Here is an 18,480-nt window from a genome sequence, read left to right as displayed (position 1 = left end):
CTATAGCTTATTTTTGTAGGAGGGAATGAACTTCTGAGGAAATAAGATTGGACATTTCTGTAGAGAAACGCAGAGGAGGGGGAATAAGCACCTGAACCGGGGTTGAGTAGAATTCTATCATATAGCCTTGAATTGTGTTTAGAACCCAAGGATCGGAGGTGATGGATAACCAATTCGGGAAAAAGTGACAAAGACGTCCGCCCATGGGGACATGACCAAATGATAGATTTACCTGTTTTATTGGAAGTCCTGGAATTCCTGTAGCCTCTGGACCGAAAGCCTCTGGCCCTCTGTGGATAAAACTGTGGCCTGAATTCCTGATATGATGAGTTGTAGGCGCCACGGGAACCTTTATTGTAGTATGTGCTGCCGGAAAAGTGTCTACTGCCTCTGCTGGCCCTGGCATAAACCCGCTGCTTAAACATTTTCTTTAAGGACTGTTGAACCTTGTCCAGAGAAGTAAAAGTGGCTACATATTTGCCCAGCTCTTTTATAAAGGTGTCACCAAAAAATAAACCCTCAGTTTTAATTTGAGGTTGAATTGTCGCCAGATTAACAAGTTTTGGGTCTAATTTGAGAAGGAGGCCTTTGCGCCTTTCCTGTGAAAGAGCAGCATTAGCATTCCCGAGGAGACACACTGTCCTCTGAACCCATAAGGAAAGTTCCTCCGGATCAATAAAGCAGCCTTCGATTCTGGCCAACTCAGCCATATTGAAAATTCGAGTGAGTGGGCCAATGACATCTAACAGTTTATCCTGGCAAGAGGACCAGGCTTTATCGATTCCTTTCCGAGGATCTTTGCCAAATTTGGTGAAAAATGTCAAAATGGGTTGGTCGATGGAAGGAGTAATGGAAGATTTGTGGGAAAGAGAAGGACGGGGACATTCTGATTTGAGCTTGGCTTGTGTTTGCTTATCCAAAGGACAGAATAGCTTGGCAGACACATAATCACCGACATGAGAGGCTGGAAACCATTCAGTTGAATTGGGATGGAGAATCAAGGAGGGGTCAAACATGGGTAAACCCTCGCAATCCAAGAGCGGTTTGGGAGTTGAAGACTCAAAGGAGGATATATATTTTTTTTTAAATGGGCGAAGAAAGAAAATCATCATGGTCAGAGGCGTAGGCATCTGAATCAGCATCAGGCATATCATCGTCAGTGTCTGGAATGGAAGAAATTATCAAAGGAGACATAGGGGCTCATTCCGAGCCCGGCGGGCGGCGGGCGCCACCCGCCGGGCGGAAACCGCCCAAAGACCGCACCGCGGTCAAATGACCGCGGGGGTCATTTTGACTTTCCCGCTGGGCCGGTGGGTGATCTCCAGAAGATCGCCCGCCGGCCCAGCGGGAAAGCCCCTGCAACGAGGAAGCCGGCTCCGAATGGAGCCGGCGGAGTTGCAGGGGTGCGACGGGTGCAGTAGCACCCGTCGTGTGAAAATCTTTGTGGGGCCCTGTTAGGGGGCTCCTGCACTGCCCATGCCAGTGGCATGGGCATTGCAGGGGCCCCCAGGGGCCCCACAACACCCGTTCCCGCCATCCTGTTCCTGGCGGGTTTTACCGCCAGGAACAAGCTGGCGGGAAGGGGGTCGGAATCCCCATGGCGGCGTCCCTGGGCCAGGGGAAAAACGGCAGGAAACCGCCGGTTCCCCTTTTCTGACCTCGGCTTTACCGCCGCGGTCAGAATAGCCCTGGAAGCACCGCCAGCCTGTTGGCGGTGCTTCCGTTGCCCTCCACCCTGGCGGTTTCAAACCGCCAGGGTCGCAATGAGGGCCATAATGTGTTTGGTTTCTGATTTACGTTTTTGAGACAAATTTAAATTGTCTTGATTTTTATTCTCCTTAGCTGGAGCCTTTTGAGGAACCGCGTCCTCTGCCATGGGTGAGGAGACCTCACAAACCTTTAGTACCAATTTATGAGCATTTTTTGACTGTGAAGTAGGTGAAAGGTGCTGTCTGCATTCCCCCCCAGACTGGGCCAAAATGGTCTTATTAAACATCTTTAAAACTGAAGATTCCAGATTCTTTGACAATTTATGCATGGAGCTGTTCACTGCCTGCTGAACAGAGTTCTGAATAAACACATTAATGTCCTGTTTCATTGCAGATACTTCGTCAAGGTCCACCTGAAGAGAAGTAGAGCTGCTAGATTCCGTAATGCCCAATATAAAAAGGAATAAAGACACTTGAGTGAAAACTGGATGTTACAGGGTTAATTCTGAAGAGAAACACTGAAGACACCGCCCCTGGTCGTGTACAAAATTGTCCTACGGCCGGGAGGAAATGCAGGAAATACACAACGTGGCAAGCAGAGCACCTCCGGTAAGAGAAAGAACCGAGAGACTAAGGGCCAGATGTAGCAAAGGGTTTTTCCCATTCTGTGTCAATGGGAAAATGTGTTCGTACATATGGCCCTAAATTTTTCAAACCGTCGTTCCTGAAGCGCGGGCCGTAATAAAAAGAAAGCACATATGTGGCAACTTGCCGACTAAACCAGAGTAGAAATGCAACACAATATTATAAACGCAGCGCGTTAGTGCGAAAAGTATTTTAAGAAAAATACCAACACTACAAAACAAAGTAAGCAAATATTAACAATAGAATAAGCTGAAGGTACTTAACTTGGCTGCGAGCAGCAAGAAAAGAGGGCTGTTCGCAGTCAAGTTACGTAATAATAGCATACATCAGTGCTGATTAGTTGTTATGAATGTACTACACCTTGTTTCCCATTGGCTCGTTTTCTCTTCGCTTTTGGGATTTGTAGTTTTCTTCACTTGCTGCTGTTTAATTAAAGCAAGAAAAGAAACGCTTAATAGGAGCCTCCGGTCTTGTAATAAAATTGTATGCATTTTTGCACAGCATGGCAATGCTTTGCTTTGGGCACAGGTGTAACATGTACTTTTAAAACTTAGGGTTTGCAGAGGAGCTGCAGTGTTCTGGGCTGACACCTAGCATTCATAAGGTATTATAAGAGGCAAAGGTAAAGGCCAAGGGCAAACACCACGCTCCAAGTGGCCCATGAACTACTTCACTTATCAACAGTCAAAAATACTTCTTGCTCAAAATGTGAAGACTTCAATCACATTACCACTGGTCTCCTCTTCCTCAACATTAATTTCAATATGTTTTTATAGACGTGCTTCAGACTTCACAGTACTAATCACAATTATAAGAGGATATATTGTATCAGACCTCAAAAGGAATAACACAAGATGTTTACAGTTTCCGATCATGACATTCCTCCAGATCTCATACAGGACTACAGTATGCAGCATGATCTCCATGGTCAACACTACTGTACGGCTCTAACAAAGCCAGAAGTAGCAGTAAGAAGGAGCCAGCACCATCAGCTGAAGCATTATCATTAGTTGACATCAATGTGGATGTTTCAAAGCTGCATTATTGGAAAAAACTCAATTGCATGAGAGATTAAGGTTGTATGAAAATATGTGCTAATATTTGTAATTAGTTTGTATATGCAGCTTTGTAGCAGGCCTCAGGTTGATAAGGATGGGCTTTCTTGCGAAGGTGGATGATTTGTCCCATTCATGGCAGATGAGAATATTCCAAACTGGTATGACGTGTTTATGATGTGGAAAGTAGGTATGTTGTTTTAGGGACACTACCAGGGGCGGATCATTCATGTAGGAGGCAGGTTTGGTTGTCATTAGTTGCACCTCTTATCTACAAGGAGTACGAATAATGCCCAGGGAAGCAGCATGAGGGAAAGGTCTGAGAGGACCAGGATGTTGAGCTGGATTGAACTGGTGGATCAGATGGTATGATGTTGAGAATAATGTTGCTGAAAAGCTGTAAGATTATAATGGCTACTTCTGGAGATTATTGAAGCGGTCCCTGACAGATGAGTTTGTCACAGGTTTTGCAGCAAAACTGATTGGAGCTGATAGTAGAGAGAGCCAAGCCATTGGATGAGAAGCCATGAGTTAAGGTCAGAAAGTGGTCTGCAGATGACAAAGATACACATAGACCACAAGCACCCATCAAAGGACCGTAGTAACAGCCCTTTGCCTCACCAGATTTCAGGTGCATTCTGTTAAGTGCACTGGATCACGGGCAAGGTTAGGTGAGGCTGAAGGATGAATAGATGGGAGGCTTTAAGAAAGTGAAAAGCTGGAGGAGACACATTGACCTGAAATTTGGCAGCTGTGTCTTCTCAGGATGTGGGTGTTGCACGGGAGGCTTGAGATGCTGCATGGAGCATCCTGTTTGCTATGAAAATACTACAATGCAGAGGCTACCAGGTACCCAAAAGAAGGTCACAGCGGCCCCCATCTCACACATAGGGCTGTGCAGCTCACAACAGATCCAACCCTCCACCTGCAGGAAAGTAAGGTGCAGGGAGCAAGATGGGTTTGAAAACAATATCATGGTCAGGCAGGAGGCCGAGAGGTCCTGGCAGACCAATCAGTTTCACAGCTCAGAGAAAGAATTAAGGACATTCACTTTACAAAGTAGAAATTATGACAGCTTTGTAATAAAAATGGACTTCAGACAATTTGTCATCCTGTTTTCATATTTAACCCTGAAAACAGATCAAGGCTATTTCCTTTATGTAAAATGGGCCTAATTTATGGGTTTAGACAATATAGATGCCGAGTAAACGCTGCAAATAGACTTGGTTTTCAAATGCTTAGGCATATCATCTTCCTTACCACAGTACTCTTAATAAACCTGCACTTTAGCCTCAAACAAAGATAATTAACCAATTGCTTTTGAGTTCAGACTGTGGACATCAGGTCTAGGGGTAGCATGATCTTGCTATAAAGAATCCCTGGCTTCCCTCTTTAGTACAATTATCAACAAATCAGAGATAAGCAGTGCTTAATTTCTAAATAAAAATGTGCCGGTACCGAAAGCCCTCCTCTTAAACATGCAGCTGCAGCAATTAAATGTGGGTACACGGAAAACTGAGGCAGGGTAATCCTGATGCCACCTCGGGCCTCTTCAATCCATTTAAAGCCACTCCCTGCCACTTCAGTTCACTCGTGCAGCTTTCTGCTTTCTCCCATTGTGACGCTTTTTCGTTTTTCTCTTCCTCCGTCTTTCCCATATGTGTCTTCTGCTCGCAGTATATGCTTGAGGTAGAAAGATAAGTGCCAGCCCTCAAAAATAAGTGCTGGTGCTCCGCTCTGGAATCAACAAGCTCAAATTAAGCACTGGAGATGGGCATCGTATAGGGCAGAGAAGCTTTTAAGCAGTAAGGTAAAGAACAGGAGTACATAGAGAAAAATACATCTAACAGGCAATAACTAGAGGTCAGGAAGTGTTAAGTTAACCAGAGCTGGTTAAGAGGTAACCAAGAGCTGAAACTTAGTCTCAAACAAAGTGAGAGGTGTTTATTTAATTTCTGTTGCATTATGCATAATCAATCATTCGATTTATTTTAAGGGGGACAGAATGTAGCCCTTTTAACTTAGCAGCTTATACCTTAAAAGACAAATCATAAATCTTGCAATGTGCACAGAGCGCCTTCTGGAGGCAGAGGAAATTTGTGGAAGACAATGTTGCTTTTCATTCAATACCTTTGCTGGAAATAATCGCATTCTCAAAAATTATTGTTAAATTAAATTTACAGCTTGTCTTCGGTTCTAGTTTATTACAATCAGAAACTGCCCAGCCAGTTTCTGTGTCCCACAGTGAACCAACCACAAATTGCCTGTATCCTGATTCGATAAATATCAGAGGAAACCCAGAACTTCCCAGTCTTGGACTATTCTTCCTACCACCGGTAGGAAAGTACCATCTTGCCTGGTATGTTACCCCGATTTTTACTTGCATGTATGTTTGTTTTTGCCTGTGTCACTGGGATCCTGCTAGCCAGGACCCCAGTCCTCATAAAGTGTGCCCTGTATGTGTTCCCTGTGTGGTGCCTAACTGTATCACCGAGGCTCTGCTAACCAGAAGCTCAGTGTTTATGCTCTCTCTGCTTTTAAAATTGTCACTGCAGGCTAGTGACTAATTTTACCAATTCTTATTGGCACACTGGAACACCTTTATATTTCCCTATTATAAGTTACCTAGGTACCCAGGGTATTGGGGTTCCAGGAGATCCCTATGGGCTGCAGAATTTCTTTTGCCACCCATAGAGAGCTCAGACAATTCTTACACAGGACTGTCACTGCAGCCTGAGTGAAATAACGTCCACGTTATTTCACAGCCATTTTACCCTGCACTTAAGTAACGTATAAGTCACCTATATGTCTAACCCTCACTTAGTGATGGTTAGGTGCAAAGTTACTTAGTGTGAGGGCACCCTGGCACTAGCCAAGGTGCCCCCACATTGTTCAGGGCAAATTCCCCGGACTTTGTGAGTGTGGGGACACCATTACACGCTGATCTACATATAGGTCAATACTTATATGTAGCGTCACCATGGTAACTCCGAACATGGCCATGTAGCATGTCTAGGATCATGGAATTGCATCCTTGGGGCTCCAGCATAGAGCCCGGGTACTGCCAAACTAACTCTCTGGGGTTTTTCCTGCAGCTACCGCTGCTGCCAACCCTCAGGCAGGTGTCTGCCCTCCTGGAGCCTGGGCAGCCCAGACCCAGGAAGACAGAACAAAGGATTTCCTCTGAGAGAGGGTGTTACACCCTCTCCCTTTGGAAATAGGTGTTAAGGGCCTGAGAGGAGTAGCCTCTCCTGGCCTCTGGAAATGCTTTGAAGGGCACAGATGGTGCCCTCCTTGCATAAGCCAGCCTACACCAGCTCAGGGATCCCCCCAGCCCTGCTCTGACGCGAAACTGGACAAAGGAAAGGGGGGTGACCACTCCCCTGACCAGCACCTCCCAAGGGGAGGTGCCCAGAGCTCCTCCAGTGTCTCCCAGACATCTGCCATCTTGAATGCAGAGGTGTGAGGGCACAATGGAGACCTCTGAGTGGCCAGTGCCAGCAGGTGACGTCAGATACCCCTCATGAGAGGTGCTTACCTCTATCTGTAGCCAATCCTCCTCTGATGGCTATTTAGGGTCTCTCCTGTGAGTTTCTCACCAGATAATAAATGCAAGAGCTCACCAGAGTTCCTCTGCACTTTTCTCTTCGACTTCCGCCAAGGATCGACCACTGACTGCTCCAGGACGCCTGCAAAACTGCAAGAAACTAGCAACAGTAGAACATTGTAGCACCTCATCCTGCCGGCTCTCTCAACTGCTTCCTGGTGGTGCATGCTTTGAGGGCTGTCTGCCTTCACCCTGCACTGGAAGCCAAGAAGAATTCTCCTGTGGGTCGACGGAATCTTCCCCCTGCCAACGCAGGCACCAAACTTCTGTATCACTGGTCCTGTGGGTCCCCTCTCATCTTGACGAGCATGGTCCCTGGAACACAGGAGCTGGATCCAAGTGTCCCCGACAATACAGTGGCCCTTCTGTCCAAATTTGGTGGAAGTAAGTCCTTGCCTTCCCACGCCTGACGGTAATCCTGTGTACTGTGTGAAATGCAGCTGCTAAGGCTTCTGTGCACTTTTGCAAGACTTCCTTCATGCACAGCACAGCCCAGGTCCCCTGCACTCCGTCCTGCATTGCCCAACTCGCTGAGTTGACCTCCGACTTTGTGGGACTCCCTTTTGTTGTGCTGAGATGACTGCCATGCTCAGATCTTCTGAATGCCTGTTCAGGTGCTTTCTGTAGGTGCTGCCTGCTTCTGCATGGGCTGTCTGTGTTGCTGAGCGCCCCCTCTGTCTCCTCCTCCAGGGGGCGACCTCCTGGTCCTTCCTAGGCCCTGGCAGGACCCAAAGTCCTCAACCACAACTCTTGCAGCTAGCAAGGCTTGTTTGCGGTCTTTCTGCGTGGAAACAACTGTGCATCCTCCAGCATGCTGTGGGACCAAAGGAGAAGTTCCTGGCACCTTCTGTTGTTGCAGAATCTTCGGCTTCTTCCACCCAGAGGCAGCCCTTTTGCAACTTCATCCGTGGTTTAGTGGGCTCCTGCCCCCCCGGACACTTGCGTGACTCTTGGACTTGGTCCCCTTCCTTTGCAGGTCCTCAGGTCCAGGAATCCATCTTCAGTGCTTTGCAGCCAGTTGTTGTCTTTGCAGAATCCCCTATCTCGACTTTACTCTCTTTCTGAGGTAGTAGGGTAAGTTTACTCCTACTTTTCAGGGTCTTGGGGTGGGGTATCTTGGACACCCTTAGTGTTTTTTTACACTCCCAGCGACCCTCTACACACTACACTAGGCCTGGGGCCCACTCGTGGTTTGCATTCCACTTTTGGAGTATATGGTTTGTGTTGCCCAGAGGCCTATTTTCTCCTATTGCATTCTAATGTGTTCTACAGTGTTTGCACTACTTTTTTAACTGTTTACTTACCTGATTTTTGTTTGTATGTATATTTTGTGTATATTACTTACCTCCTAAGGGAGTATATCCTCTGAGATACTTTTGGCATATTGTCACTAAAATAAAGTACCTTCATTTTTAGTATCTCTGAGTATTGTGTTTTCTTGTGATATAGTGCTATATGATATAAGTGGCATAGTAGGAGCTTTGCATGTCTCCTAGTTCAGCCTAAGCTGCTGTGCTATAGCTACCTCTATCAGCCTAAGCTGCTAGAACACTTCTAATATACTAATAAGAGATAACTGGACCTGGCACATGGTGTAAGTACTACTAGGTACCCACTATAAGCCAGGCCAGCCTCCTACATTGGTGGTGCAGCGGTGGGATAAGTACTTGTAACTGCTTTACCACTTTGTCATTGATGCTTTTCATAAGCATAAAACATGTACCAAGTACTTCAGACTATACACAGTAACCTAAACAGTTTAACTTTTCTTCTCTAAAACTTTCTAAAAAGTTTCTGAAAACTTTCTAAAGTTTTCAAAAGTTTGAAAACATTTTCTCTGTTCTTTTAAAAGTTCCAAAACCTTTTTTTTCTCTCTGTCCTAAACCTTTTCTATCATGTCTGCAGTAGAGCTTACTTCCACAGTTGTTCAGGCAACACATGGAAATCTAAACTTTAAAAGTTTGAGGGGTGTCTGAATAGAAAGAGGTTTAGCAATTGGTAAGAATCCTACAAAAGATCTTCTCCTTAGCCTTCTCCTAGAAAGTGACCAGCACCAGTCTGGCCCATCCCAGGATCAGGAGGCAGAGGAGGGGGATACACAGCAAGACTCAGAGGAGTACCCTGAGGATGCTGGGGAGGGTTCTTCCAAAGACCTGTCAGCTAACAGGCCACCTAGTGACACTAGTAGTGGGAGGGGGTCACACATTAGTAGGGCACCTTTCCCTCCTAAAGGCCAGGTTACTAGAGTCCAGTCAGTTAGGGACAGGCCCAACTCTGCCAATTCCCACATTACTTCCATGTCTCACAATTCGCAAGCCTCCCACCCTGAGGATAACTTAATGGAAAGGGAACTAAGAAAGCTGAGGTTGGAAGAGGCCAGGCTGAAGTTTAAACAGTAGCAGCTGGCCTTAGACAGAGAATCTCTGGATGTGGGAAGGGAAAGGCAGAGGTTGGGATTAGTTCCCCATGGTGGCAGCAGCAGTGTTTTTGATAATAATCCTGTTAGAGAGCAAGATTCCAGAAACCTGCATAAGATAGCCCCCCTTACAAGGAGGGGGATGACATTAACAAGTGGTTTGCTGCACTTGAGAGGGCCTGTATGGTACAGTTGGTCCCTCAAAGGCAGTGGGCTGCTATCTTGTGGCTATCTTTCACTGGTAAGGGTAGGGATAGGCTCCTTACTGTCAGAGAAAGTGATGCTAATAACTACAAAGTTTTGAAGGATGCACTCTTGGATGGATTTGGCTTAACCACTGAACAATACAGGATTAGGTTCAGAGACTCCAGAAAAGAGTCCTCTTAAGACTGGACAGACGTTGTAGACTGTTCAGTGAAGGCCTTGGAGGGTTCGTTACATGGCAGTAAGGTGACTGACTATGAAAGCCTGTATAATCTAATCCTGAGAGAGCATATTTTGAACACTTGTGTGTCTGATTTGTTGCACCAGTACTTGGTAGACTCAGATCTGACCTCTCCCAAAGAATTGGGAAAAAAGGCAGACGAATGGGTCAGAACAAGAGTGAACTGAAAAGTTCATACAGGGGGTTACAAGGATGGCAAAAAGAAGGGTGGTAAGGGTGGTAAGTCTTCTCGCAAGGGTGGGAACAAAGATAAAAAACATTCTGAGTCTTCATCAAGCCCACAAAAATCCTCTGGGGGTGGTGGGTCCAAATCCTCTTCCCACAATCAGAAAAAGCCACTGTGTTATCTTTGCAAAGTAAAAGGACATTTGGCAAGTGATGCCACTTGTCCAAACAAAACACCAAGGCTCCCACTACCACAAACCCAACTGAAACCTCTAGTGCCCCTAGTAATAGCAGTGGTGGTGGGAAGTCTACTACAAATAGCCAACCAAGGGTGTAGCTGGGCTAACTATTGGCAGTGTAGTTGGGGTCCATCTTGTTAGGGAGACCACAGAGGCTGTTTTAGTCTCTGATGGTGGCATTGACTTTGCCACCTTGGTTGCTTGTCCCCTTAATATGGATAAGTACAAGCAACTACCCCTAATCAATGGTGTTGAGGCCTACAGGGACACAGGAGCCAGTATAACTATGGTTTTAGAGAAACTGGTTCACCCTGATCAACACCTACCTGTTCAGCAGTACCAAGTGACTGATGCTCACAATAACACACTTAGCCACCCCATGACTGTTGTGAATCTCAACTGGGGGGGAGGGGGATTACTGGTCCAAAGAAAGTTGTGGTAGCCACTGAATTACCTGTAGATTGCTTACTATGCAATGATTTGGAGACATCAGCTTGGGCTGAAGTGGGGTTGGAGGCTCATGCAGCAATGCTGGGCATTCCTGGGCATATTTTTGCTTTGACAAGGGATCAGGCCAAGAAGCAAAAAGGACAGGGAAACTTGAATCTTGGAACAATGGACGAAGTGCTCCCAAAAGCTAGGGGTAGGAAGGGTAAATCCTTGCCCACTATCCCTCCCTCACCAGAAGATTCCCCTTTTGAGGAAGAGGAATCCTCTCCCTGTGCAGAACCTACACCTGATGAGCTGGCAGAAGACACTGCTGAGCTTTTGGGTGCAGGGGGGACTGCTATGGAAGAGCTGAGTGTGGCACAGCAGACCTGCCCCACACTAGAGGGTTTGAAACAGCAAGCTGTCAAACAGCAGAATGGGGCTGTCAGTGATAGTCATAAGGTTTATTGGGAAGATAACCTCCTCTATACTGAGTCAAGGGACCCTAAACCTGGAGCTATTAGGAGATTGGTCATCCCCTTGCAATACAGAGAGTTTCTTCTTACCTTGGCACATGACATTCCTTTGGCTGGGCATATGGGCCAAAGTAAAACTTGGGACAGTCTTATCAGGGAATCTCTGGATGTGGGAAGGGAAAGGCAGAGGTTGGGGTTAGTTCCACATGGTGGCAGCAGCAGTGTTTTTGATAATAATCCTGTTACAGAGCAAGATTCCAGAAACCTGCATAAGATAGCCCCCCCTTACAGGGAGGGGGATGATATTAACTAATGGTTTGCTGCACTTGAGAGGGCCTGTATGGTACAGTCGGTCCCTCAAAGGCAGTGGGCTGCCATCTTGTGGCTATTTTTCACTGGTAAGGGTAGGGATAGGCTCCTTTCTGTCAGAGAAAGTGATGCTAATAACTACAAAGTTTTAAAGGATGCACTCTTTGATGGATTTGGCTTAACCACTGAACAATACAGGATTAAGTTCAGAGACACCAGAAAAGAGTCCTCTTAAGACTGGACAGACTTTGTAGACTGTTCAGTGAGGGCCTTGGAGGGTTGGTTACATGGCAGTAAGGTGACTGACTATGAAAGCCTGTATAATCTAATCCTGAGAGAGTATATTTTGAACAACAATTGTGTGTCTGATCTGTTGCACCAGTACTTAGTAGACTCAGATCTGACCTCTCCCCAAGAATTGAGAAAGAAGGCAGACAAATGGGTCAGAACAAGAGTGAACAGAAAAGTTCATACAGGGGGTGACAAGGATGGCAAGAAGAAGGGTGGTAAGTCTTCTGACAAGGGTGGGGACAAAGATAAAAAACATTCTGAGTCTTCATCAGGCCCACTAAAATCCTCTGGGGGTGGTGGGTCTAAATCCTCTTCCCACAATCAGAAAAAGCCATGGTGTTTTTTTTTATGTTAAGTAAAAGGCCATTGGGCAAGTGTAGAAAAGTACCATCTTGCCTGGCATGTTACCCCCATTTTCAGTGTATGTATGTTTGTTTTTGCCCTTGTGTCACTGGGATCCTGCTAGGCAGGACCCCAGTGCTCATAATGTATGCCCTGTATGTGTTCCCTGTGTGGTGCCTAACTGTATCACTGAGGTTCTGCTAACCAGAACCTCAGTGTTTATGCTCTTTCTGCTTTCTAAAATTGTCACTGCAGGCTAGTGACTAATTTTACCAATTCTCATTGGCACACTGGAACACCCATATAATTCCCTTGTAAATGGTACCTGGGTACCCATGGTATTGGGGTTCCAGGAGATCCGTATAGGCTGCAGCATTTCTTTTGCCACCCATAGGGAGCTCTGACAATTCTTACACAGGACTGCCACTGCAGCCTGAGTGAAATAACGTCCACGTTATTTCACAGCCATTTTTCACTGCACATAAGTAACTTATAAGTCACCTATATGTCTAACCCTCACTTGGTGAAGGTTAGGTGCCAAGTAACTTAGTGTGTGGGCACCCAGGCACTAGCCAAGGTGCCCCCACATTGTTCAGGGCGAATTCCCCGAACTTTGTGAGTGCGGGGATACCATTACACGCGTGCACTACACATGGGTCACTACCTATGTATAGCGTCACAATGGTAACTCCAAACATGGCCATGTAACATGTCGAAGATCATGGATTTGTCCCCCCAGTACCATTCTGGTATTGGGGGGACAATTCCATGATCCCCCAGGTCTCTAGCACAGAACCCGGGTACTGCCAAACTGCCTTTCCGGGGTTTCCACTGCAGCTGCTGCCAACCCCTCAGACAGGTTTCTGCCTCCCTGGGGCATGGGCAGCCCAGTCCTGGAAGGCAGAATAAAGGATTTCCTCTGAGAGAGGGTGTTACACTCCCTTTGGAAATAGGGGTTAAGGGCCTGAGAGGAGTAGCCTCTCCTGGCCTCTGGAAATGCTTTGAAGGGCACAGATGGTGCCCTCCTTGCATAAGCCAGTCTACATCGGTTCAGGTATCCCCCCAGCCCTGTTCTGCTGTGAAACTGGGCAAAGGAAAGGGGAGTGACCACTCCCCTGACCTGCAGCTCCCAAGGGAAGGTGCCCAGAGCTCCTCCAGTGTGTCCCAGACCACTGCCATATTGAATGCAGAGGTTTGAGGGCACAATGGAGACTTCTGAGTGGCCAGTGCCAGCAGGTGACCTCAGATACCCCTCATGATAGGTGCTTGCCTCTCTCTGTAGCCAATTCTCCTCTGATGGCTATTTAGGGTCTCTCCTGTGAGTTTCTCACCAGATAACGAATGCAAGAGCTCACCAGAGTTCCTCTGCACTTTTCTCTTCGACTTCTGACAAGGATCGACCGCTGACTGCTCCAGGACGCCTGCAAAACCACAACAAAATAGCAAGAAGACTACCAGCAACATTGTAGCGCCTCATCCTGCCGGCTTTCTCGATTGTTTCCTGGCGGTGCATGCTCTGAGGGCTCTCTGCCTTCACCCTGCACTGGAAGCCAAGAAGAAATCTCCCGTGGGTCGACTGAATCTTCCCCCTGCCAATGCAGGCGCAAAACTTCTGTATCACCGGTCGTCTGGGTCCCCTCTCATCTTGACGAGCATGGTCCCTGGAACACAGGAGCTGGATCCAAAAGTCCCCGACAGTCCAGTGGCCCTTCTGTCCAAATTTGGTGGAGGTAAGTCCTTGCCTCCCCACGCCAGACAGTAATCCTGTGTACTGCATGAACTGCAGCTGCTGTGCACTTTTGCAAGACTTCCTTCGTGCACAGCAGAGCCCAGGTCCCCAGCACTCCGTCCTGCATTGCCCATCTCGCTGAGTTGACCTCCGACTTCATGGGACTCCTTTTTGTTGTGCTGAGACGAGCGCCATGCTCAGATCTTCTGAACACCTGTTCAGGTGCTTCTGCGGGTGCTGCCTGCTCCTGCATGGGCTCTCTGTGTTGCTGAGCACCCCCTCTGTTGCCTCCTCCAAGGGGCGACCTCCTGGTCCTTCCTGGGCCCTGGCAGCACCTAAAATCCTCAACCGTGACTCTTGCAGCTATCAAGGCTTGTTTGTGGTCTTTCTGCGTGGAGACAACTCTGCTTCCTCCAGCATGCCGTGGGACATCTACTGACTAAAGGAGAAGTTCCTGGCACCTTCCGTTGTTGCAGAATCTTCAGCTTCTTCCACCCAGAGTCAGCCTTTTTGCACCTTCATCCAAGGTTTAATGGGCTCCTGCCCCGCCTGGACACTTGCATGACTTTTGGACTTGGTCCCCTTCCTTTGCAGGTCCTCAGGTCCAGGAATCCATCCTAAGTGCTTTGCAGTCAGTTGTTGTCTTTGCAGAATCCCCTATCTCGACTTTACTGTCATTCTGGGGTAGTAGGGTAACTTTACTCCTACTTTTCAGGGTCTTGGGTTGGGGTATCTTGGACACCCTTAGTGTTTTCTTACACTCCCAGCGACCCCCTACACACTACACTAGGCCTGGGGTCCATTCGTGGTTCGCATTCCACTTTTGGAGTATATGGTTTGTGATGACCCTAGGCCTATTTTCTCCTATTGCATTCTATTGTGTTCTACAGTGTTTGCACTACTTTTCTAACTGTTTACTTACCTGATTTTGGTTTGTGTGTATATTTTGTGTATATTACTTACCTCCTAAGTGAGGGTATCCTCTGAGATACTTTTGGCATATTGTCACTAAAATAAAGTACCTTTATTTTTAGTAACTCTGAGTATTGTGTTTTCTTGTGATATAGTGCTACATGATATAAGTGGTATAGTAGGAGCTTTGCATGTCTCCTAGTTCAGCCTAAGCTGCTCTTCTATAGCTACCTCTATCAGCCTAAGCTGCTAGAACACTTCTAATCTACTAATAGGGGATAACTGGACCTGGCACAAGATGTAAGTACCACTAGGTACCCACTATAAGCAAGGCCAGCCTCCTACACCACCTAGCCAAAATAGGCTTCAGCAATGCATTTGTGGGAATGTACACCTATTCATAGGACGTCGACCACAGTCAAACATGCCATCACTGAGACCAAACTTAGCTACTACTAAACTATAGTCATTTAGAAGTCAGGTTAAATATTGGACGTGACTGGAGTCTTGAATAGGCTGTTCATAATTTATCATCCATAACTCTGCAGTTTGGAGTGAAGAAGAGCCCCAACCAGTCACCAGATCAGGTACTCATTTGAAGATCAAACTTTATCCTTGCAAAGCCAGTACTCAGATTTGAGTTCCGTACCTTATAGGTACCCCTATACTCCTCCATACAGCATCCGACTCAATTACAACGTCCTGGCCGCGCACACATCCAAATAAATTCTATTTCTACACTACAGTCACTGCAAAAGGCTAAAGTTCTTGAAGGAACTTGTGCATACCAGCACAATGCTGAGAACTCAGACCTACTACCATATCCCAAAATAATGATACCACACTACCCTTAAATATTTCTACTTAAAATAAGGGCCACTCTGCCAATCTTTTTTAATCTAATCTGCAAATATAATTTCATATTTTAAACATATGCAAGTTAGAGAGACATAATATATCCTTTCAATGAAAGAAACAAAGGTTATAGGAGCGTTATAGCTACGTTCTAAATTTACACACATAAAACCATGGACATTCAGCTCTTATAGTTAGTTATTTCAAGTAACTATAACGTGAAGCTGCCACCATGCATAGTTTTCTCACCAAAATTTTGTTGCAAATGTTGCAGTGATAATATCAATGATGCCACAGAAGATGTATTGAATGATGTAATACATTGGTTAATTAGCTGTGCATGGCAAGGACATGAGCTAGTTACCTCAGAGCCAAAGTTTAGCTGCTTGAAATAACAGCTGAAATTCCATGGTTTTGTGAGTGTACATTCAGAAGCTAGCTATAATGTCCTTGTAACCTTTCTTTTTTACAGTGAATTTCTAAGGTTTTTTAAAATGTTAATTCCTAACTATAACGTCCTTGTAACCTTTTTTTTTTTTATGCAGCCTGTAGCCAAGCCCTGTGGCCAATGCCCCACATGCATCCAGCCCCATGCCCGAATGCCTGAAGGCCATGTGCGGCAGAGGTTTAGTCGTAGGGCCTGGCGCCGATTTTTATTTATTTTTTATTTTTATTTTTCCTCCAAAACCCTCCCCCATAAAGAGCATCCATCTTCCCATGCATCCGGCCCCATGCTACACACAGCCAAATGCCTTCCCTGAAGCCCACCCCAAAAGGCATCCAACCCTGTGCAAGGCCTTCAACGGGGCTCTCGGGCATTTTGCTTATTTGCATACTCATAATAGTTAAAAGGAAGACTGTTCCCGACAGGAGATAACAAGAAAAAACCCACTTGTCACAGTCACTATAGAAGATATTGCTTGCACTCTTAAAGACCAAAGATGCATTCACCATCACCAAAGATTTCAGATAATCTTTCAAGGTGGAACTGCAGAGAAAACATATTTGCTTTGCCTTAGACAAGATCAAGAAGCTAGGATGATTTGTACTTTCTGGAAGTGGAGGTTCAACTAGGGCTATAAACTTTGTTTATATTTGTAAATGCTTCCCTTTGAGGTTTAATTTCTGTGAAATTAACATCAGTGTCTGAATGCATCCTGACCTGCTTATTTATTGAATAAGAGGCTACAGATTTGTGCTAAATGTCTATCCAACTGGAGTACTTTCTACTGGCTAATTAGTAACTGCTACCTCGTAAATGTATAGTGCATATTTCACACTACAGCTGCATAATGGACCCTGAGGTAATGTCTCCAGAGACCTTGTTTATCTATAATTTTGGCAGTGTGATTGTTCCTTGAGTGTCTTCATGAAAGAATCTCCATAACATGAATCCTCATGTAGAGAAGACAACAAGACTACAAAGAGTTGAATCTCCACAAAACAAGGGTACTTCCTTTTAATTATATATAGTAAGTTCTTTGTTTGGTGGAGATGTGCTCATATTCCTCTGCATCAAGAACGCCTCCCTTTATCTGTCCCTTGGGGACTGCAGTGGGAGGCTCAGTGCCCCACGCAGTCCCTGCCAGCTCCCTTACTCCAGCAGGAGACGGCACTGCTCCCCCACAAAGGTAGCAGCTAAAAATGCTGCTCCCTGCATGCAGGAGCAATCTTTTTATCTGTTTTCCTGCTCTCTTGACAGCGGCAAGCTAAGTAGATGAAAAGTCCGCTCCAAGCAAGCTGGAGCATTTTTCCTGCTCCCACTTGCTGGGAGCGGACTCACAGTTTGCTTTAGCTTGGTGGGAGCTGTCACCAAGTGACAGTAAGCTACTATGTCCCAATGGTGGGCACCTCAGGATATATGGAGCCAGTCCTGGGGGGTGGATGTTCCCAGGGCTGTAAATGGCTCCAAGAGGGGGGATGTGTGCCCCCCTCCTTTGTTCTTTGCTCTTTAGGACTAGCCCTGGGGAGGTGGTGGTCCCTGGGACCGAAAGCCTGGGAGGAGGGACCGCATGGCCCACCTACCCCAGGGAGATGTTGGTCCCTGGGGCCCTCCAGGGCCATGGAGTGGGGTTAGGGCGGCCCCTCTCTAATTTTCTATTAAAGCCCCGGGGACATGGTGGTCCACGCGGCCCCCATCCTCTTTTCTAATAAAACTCAAGAGCCTGAGGGGGGGTCCATGCGACCCCCCCCCTCCAAAGTATTAATTAAATCCGGGGGAGGTGCGGGTGGTTCCTAGGGCTCACAGGAGCCCGAGGATGATGTCTGCGGGGCACCCCTCCAATTACTAAATAAAGCCCCAGGGAGTGGTAGTTCCCAGGGCTTTGAAAAGCTTTAGGAAGGAGGCCACATTTGCACCCTCCACAGAAATCACACCTCGGCATGCCCCTGGGACCAGGCCCCCCTGGTGACTTAATTTTACACAAGCACAGCAGAGAGTGCCTGTCCTTTTTTTAAAACAATTTCACCAAGATTTGCTTATCCTCTGAACAATTTGCAGCAAAAATGTTAAAAAATGCCTTTTGGCCAGATGGGGACCCTGTGGGACACCCAACAATGACTAGGGTGTTAGGGTATTCCCACCCTGCCCTCATTTTTTATTTTTCACATTTTTTAGGGACTCGGCTGAGACCGAGTCCCAAAATGGCTTCCAACACTTCCTAGTTTAAGTGTTAGCACCCAATCATATATCAACAAAGGGACTTTCAGGTTCAGGTCCCTAGATATCTTAAATATTTTTATTTAAATATCTTTGAAACTTCTGAAGAGATTTACATCAAATCACCAGAAGTACACTTTCTGGACCAAAAGATAGCTTTCTGTGAAATTTGGTGTAATTAAGTCCCACAATTTGGG

At 46.4% G+C, this 18,480-nt stretch overlaps 1 protein-coding gene across 2 annotated transcripts in view; it reads right to left on the bottom strand.

Annotated features, from left to right (window-relative positions):
* Positions 1 to 18,480, bottom strand: part of LRRC20 (leucine rich repeat containing 20) — a 1,502,316-nt gene that overhangs the window by 903,535 nt on the left and 580,301 nt on the right. The gene's annotated exons all lie outside the window — the stretch shown is intronic.

The sequence above is a fragment of the Pleurodeles waltl genome, chromosome 6 (genome assembly GCF_031143425.1).
Source record: "Pleurodeles waltl isolate 20211129_DDA chromosome 6, aPleWal1.hap1.20221129, whole genome shotgun sequence".
NCBI lineage: Eukaryota > Metazoa > Chordata > Amphibia > Caudata > Salamandridae > Pleurodeles > Pleurodeles waltl.
This window is presented reverse-complemented; position numbering and strand designations above follow the sequence as displayed.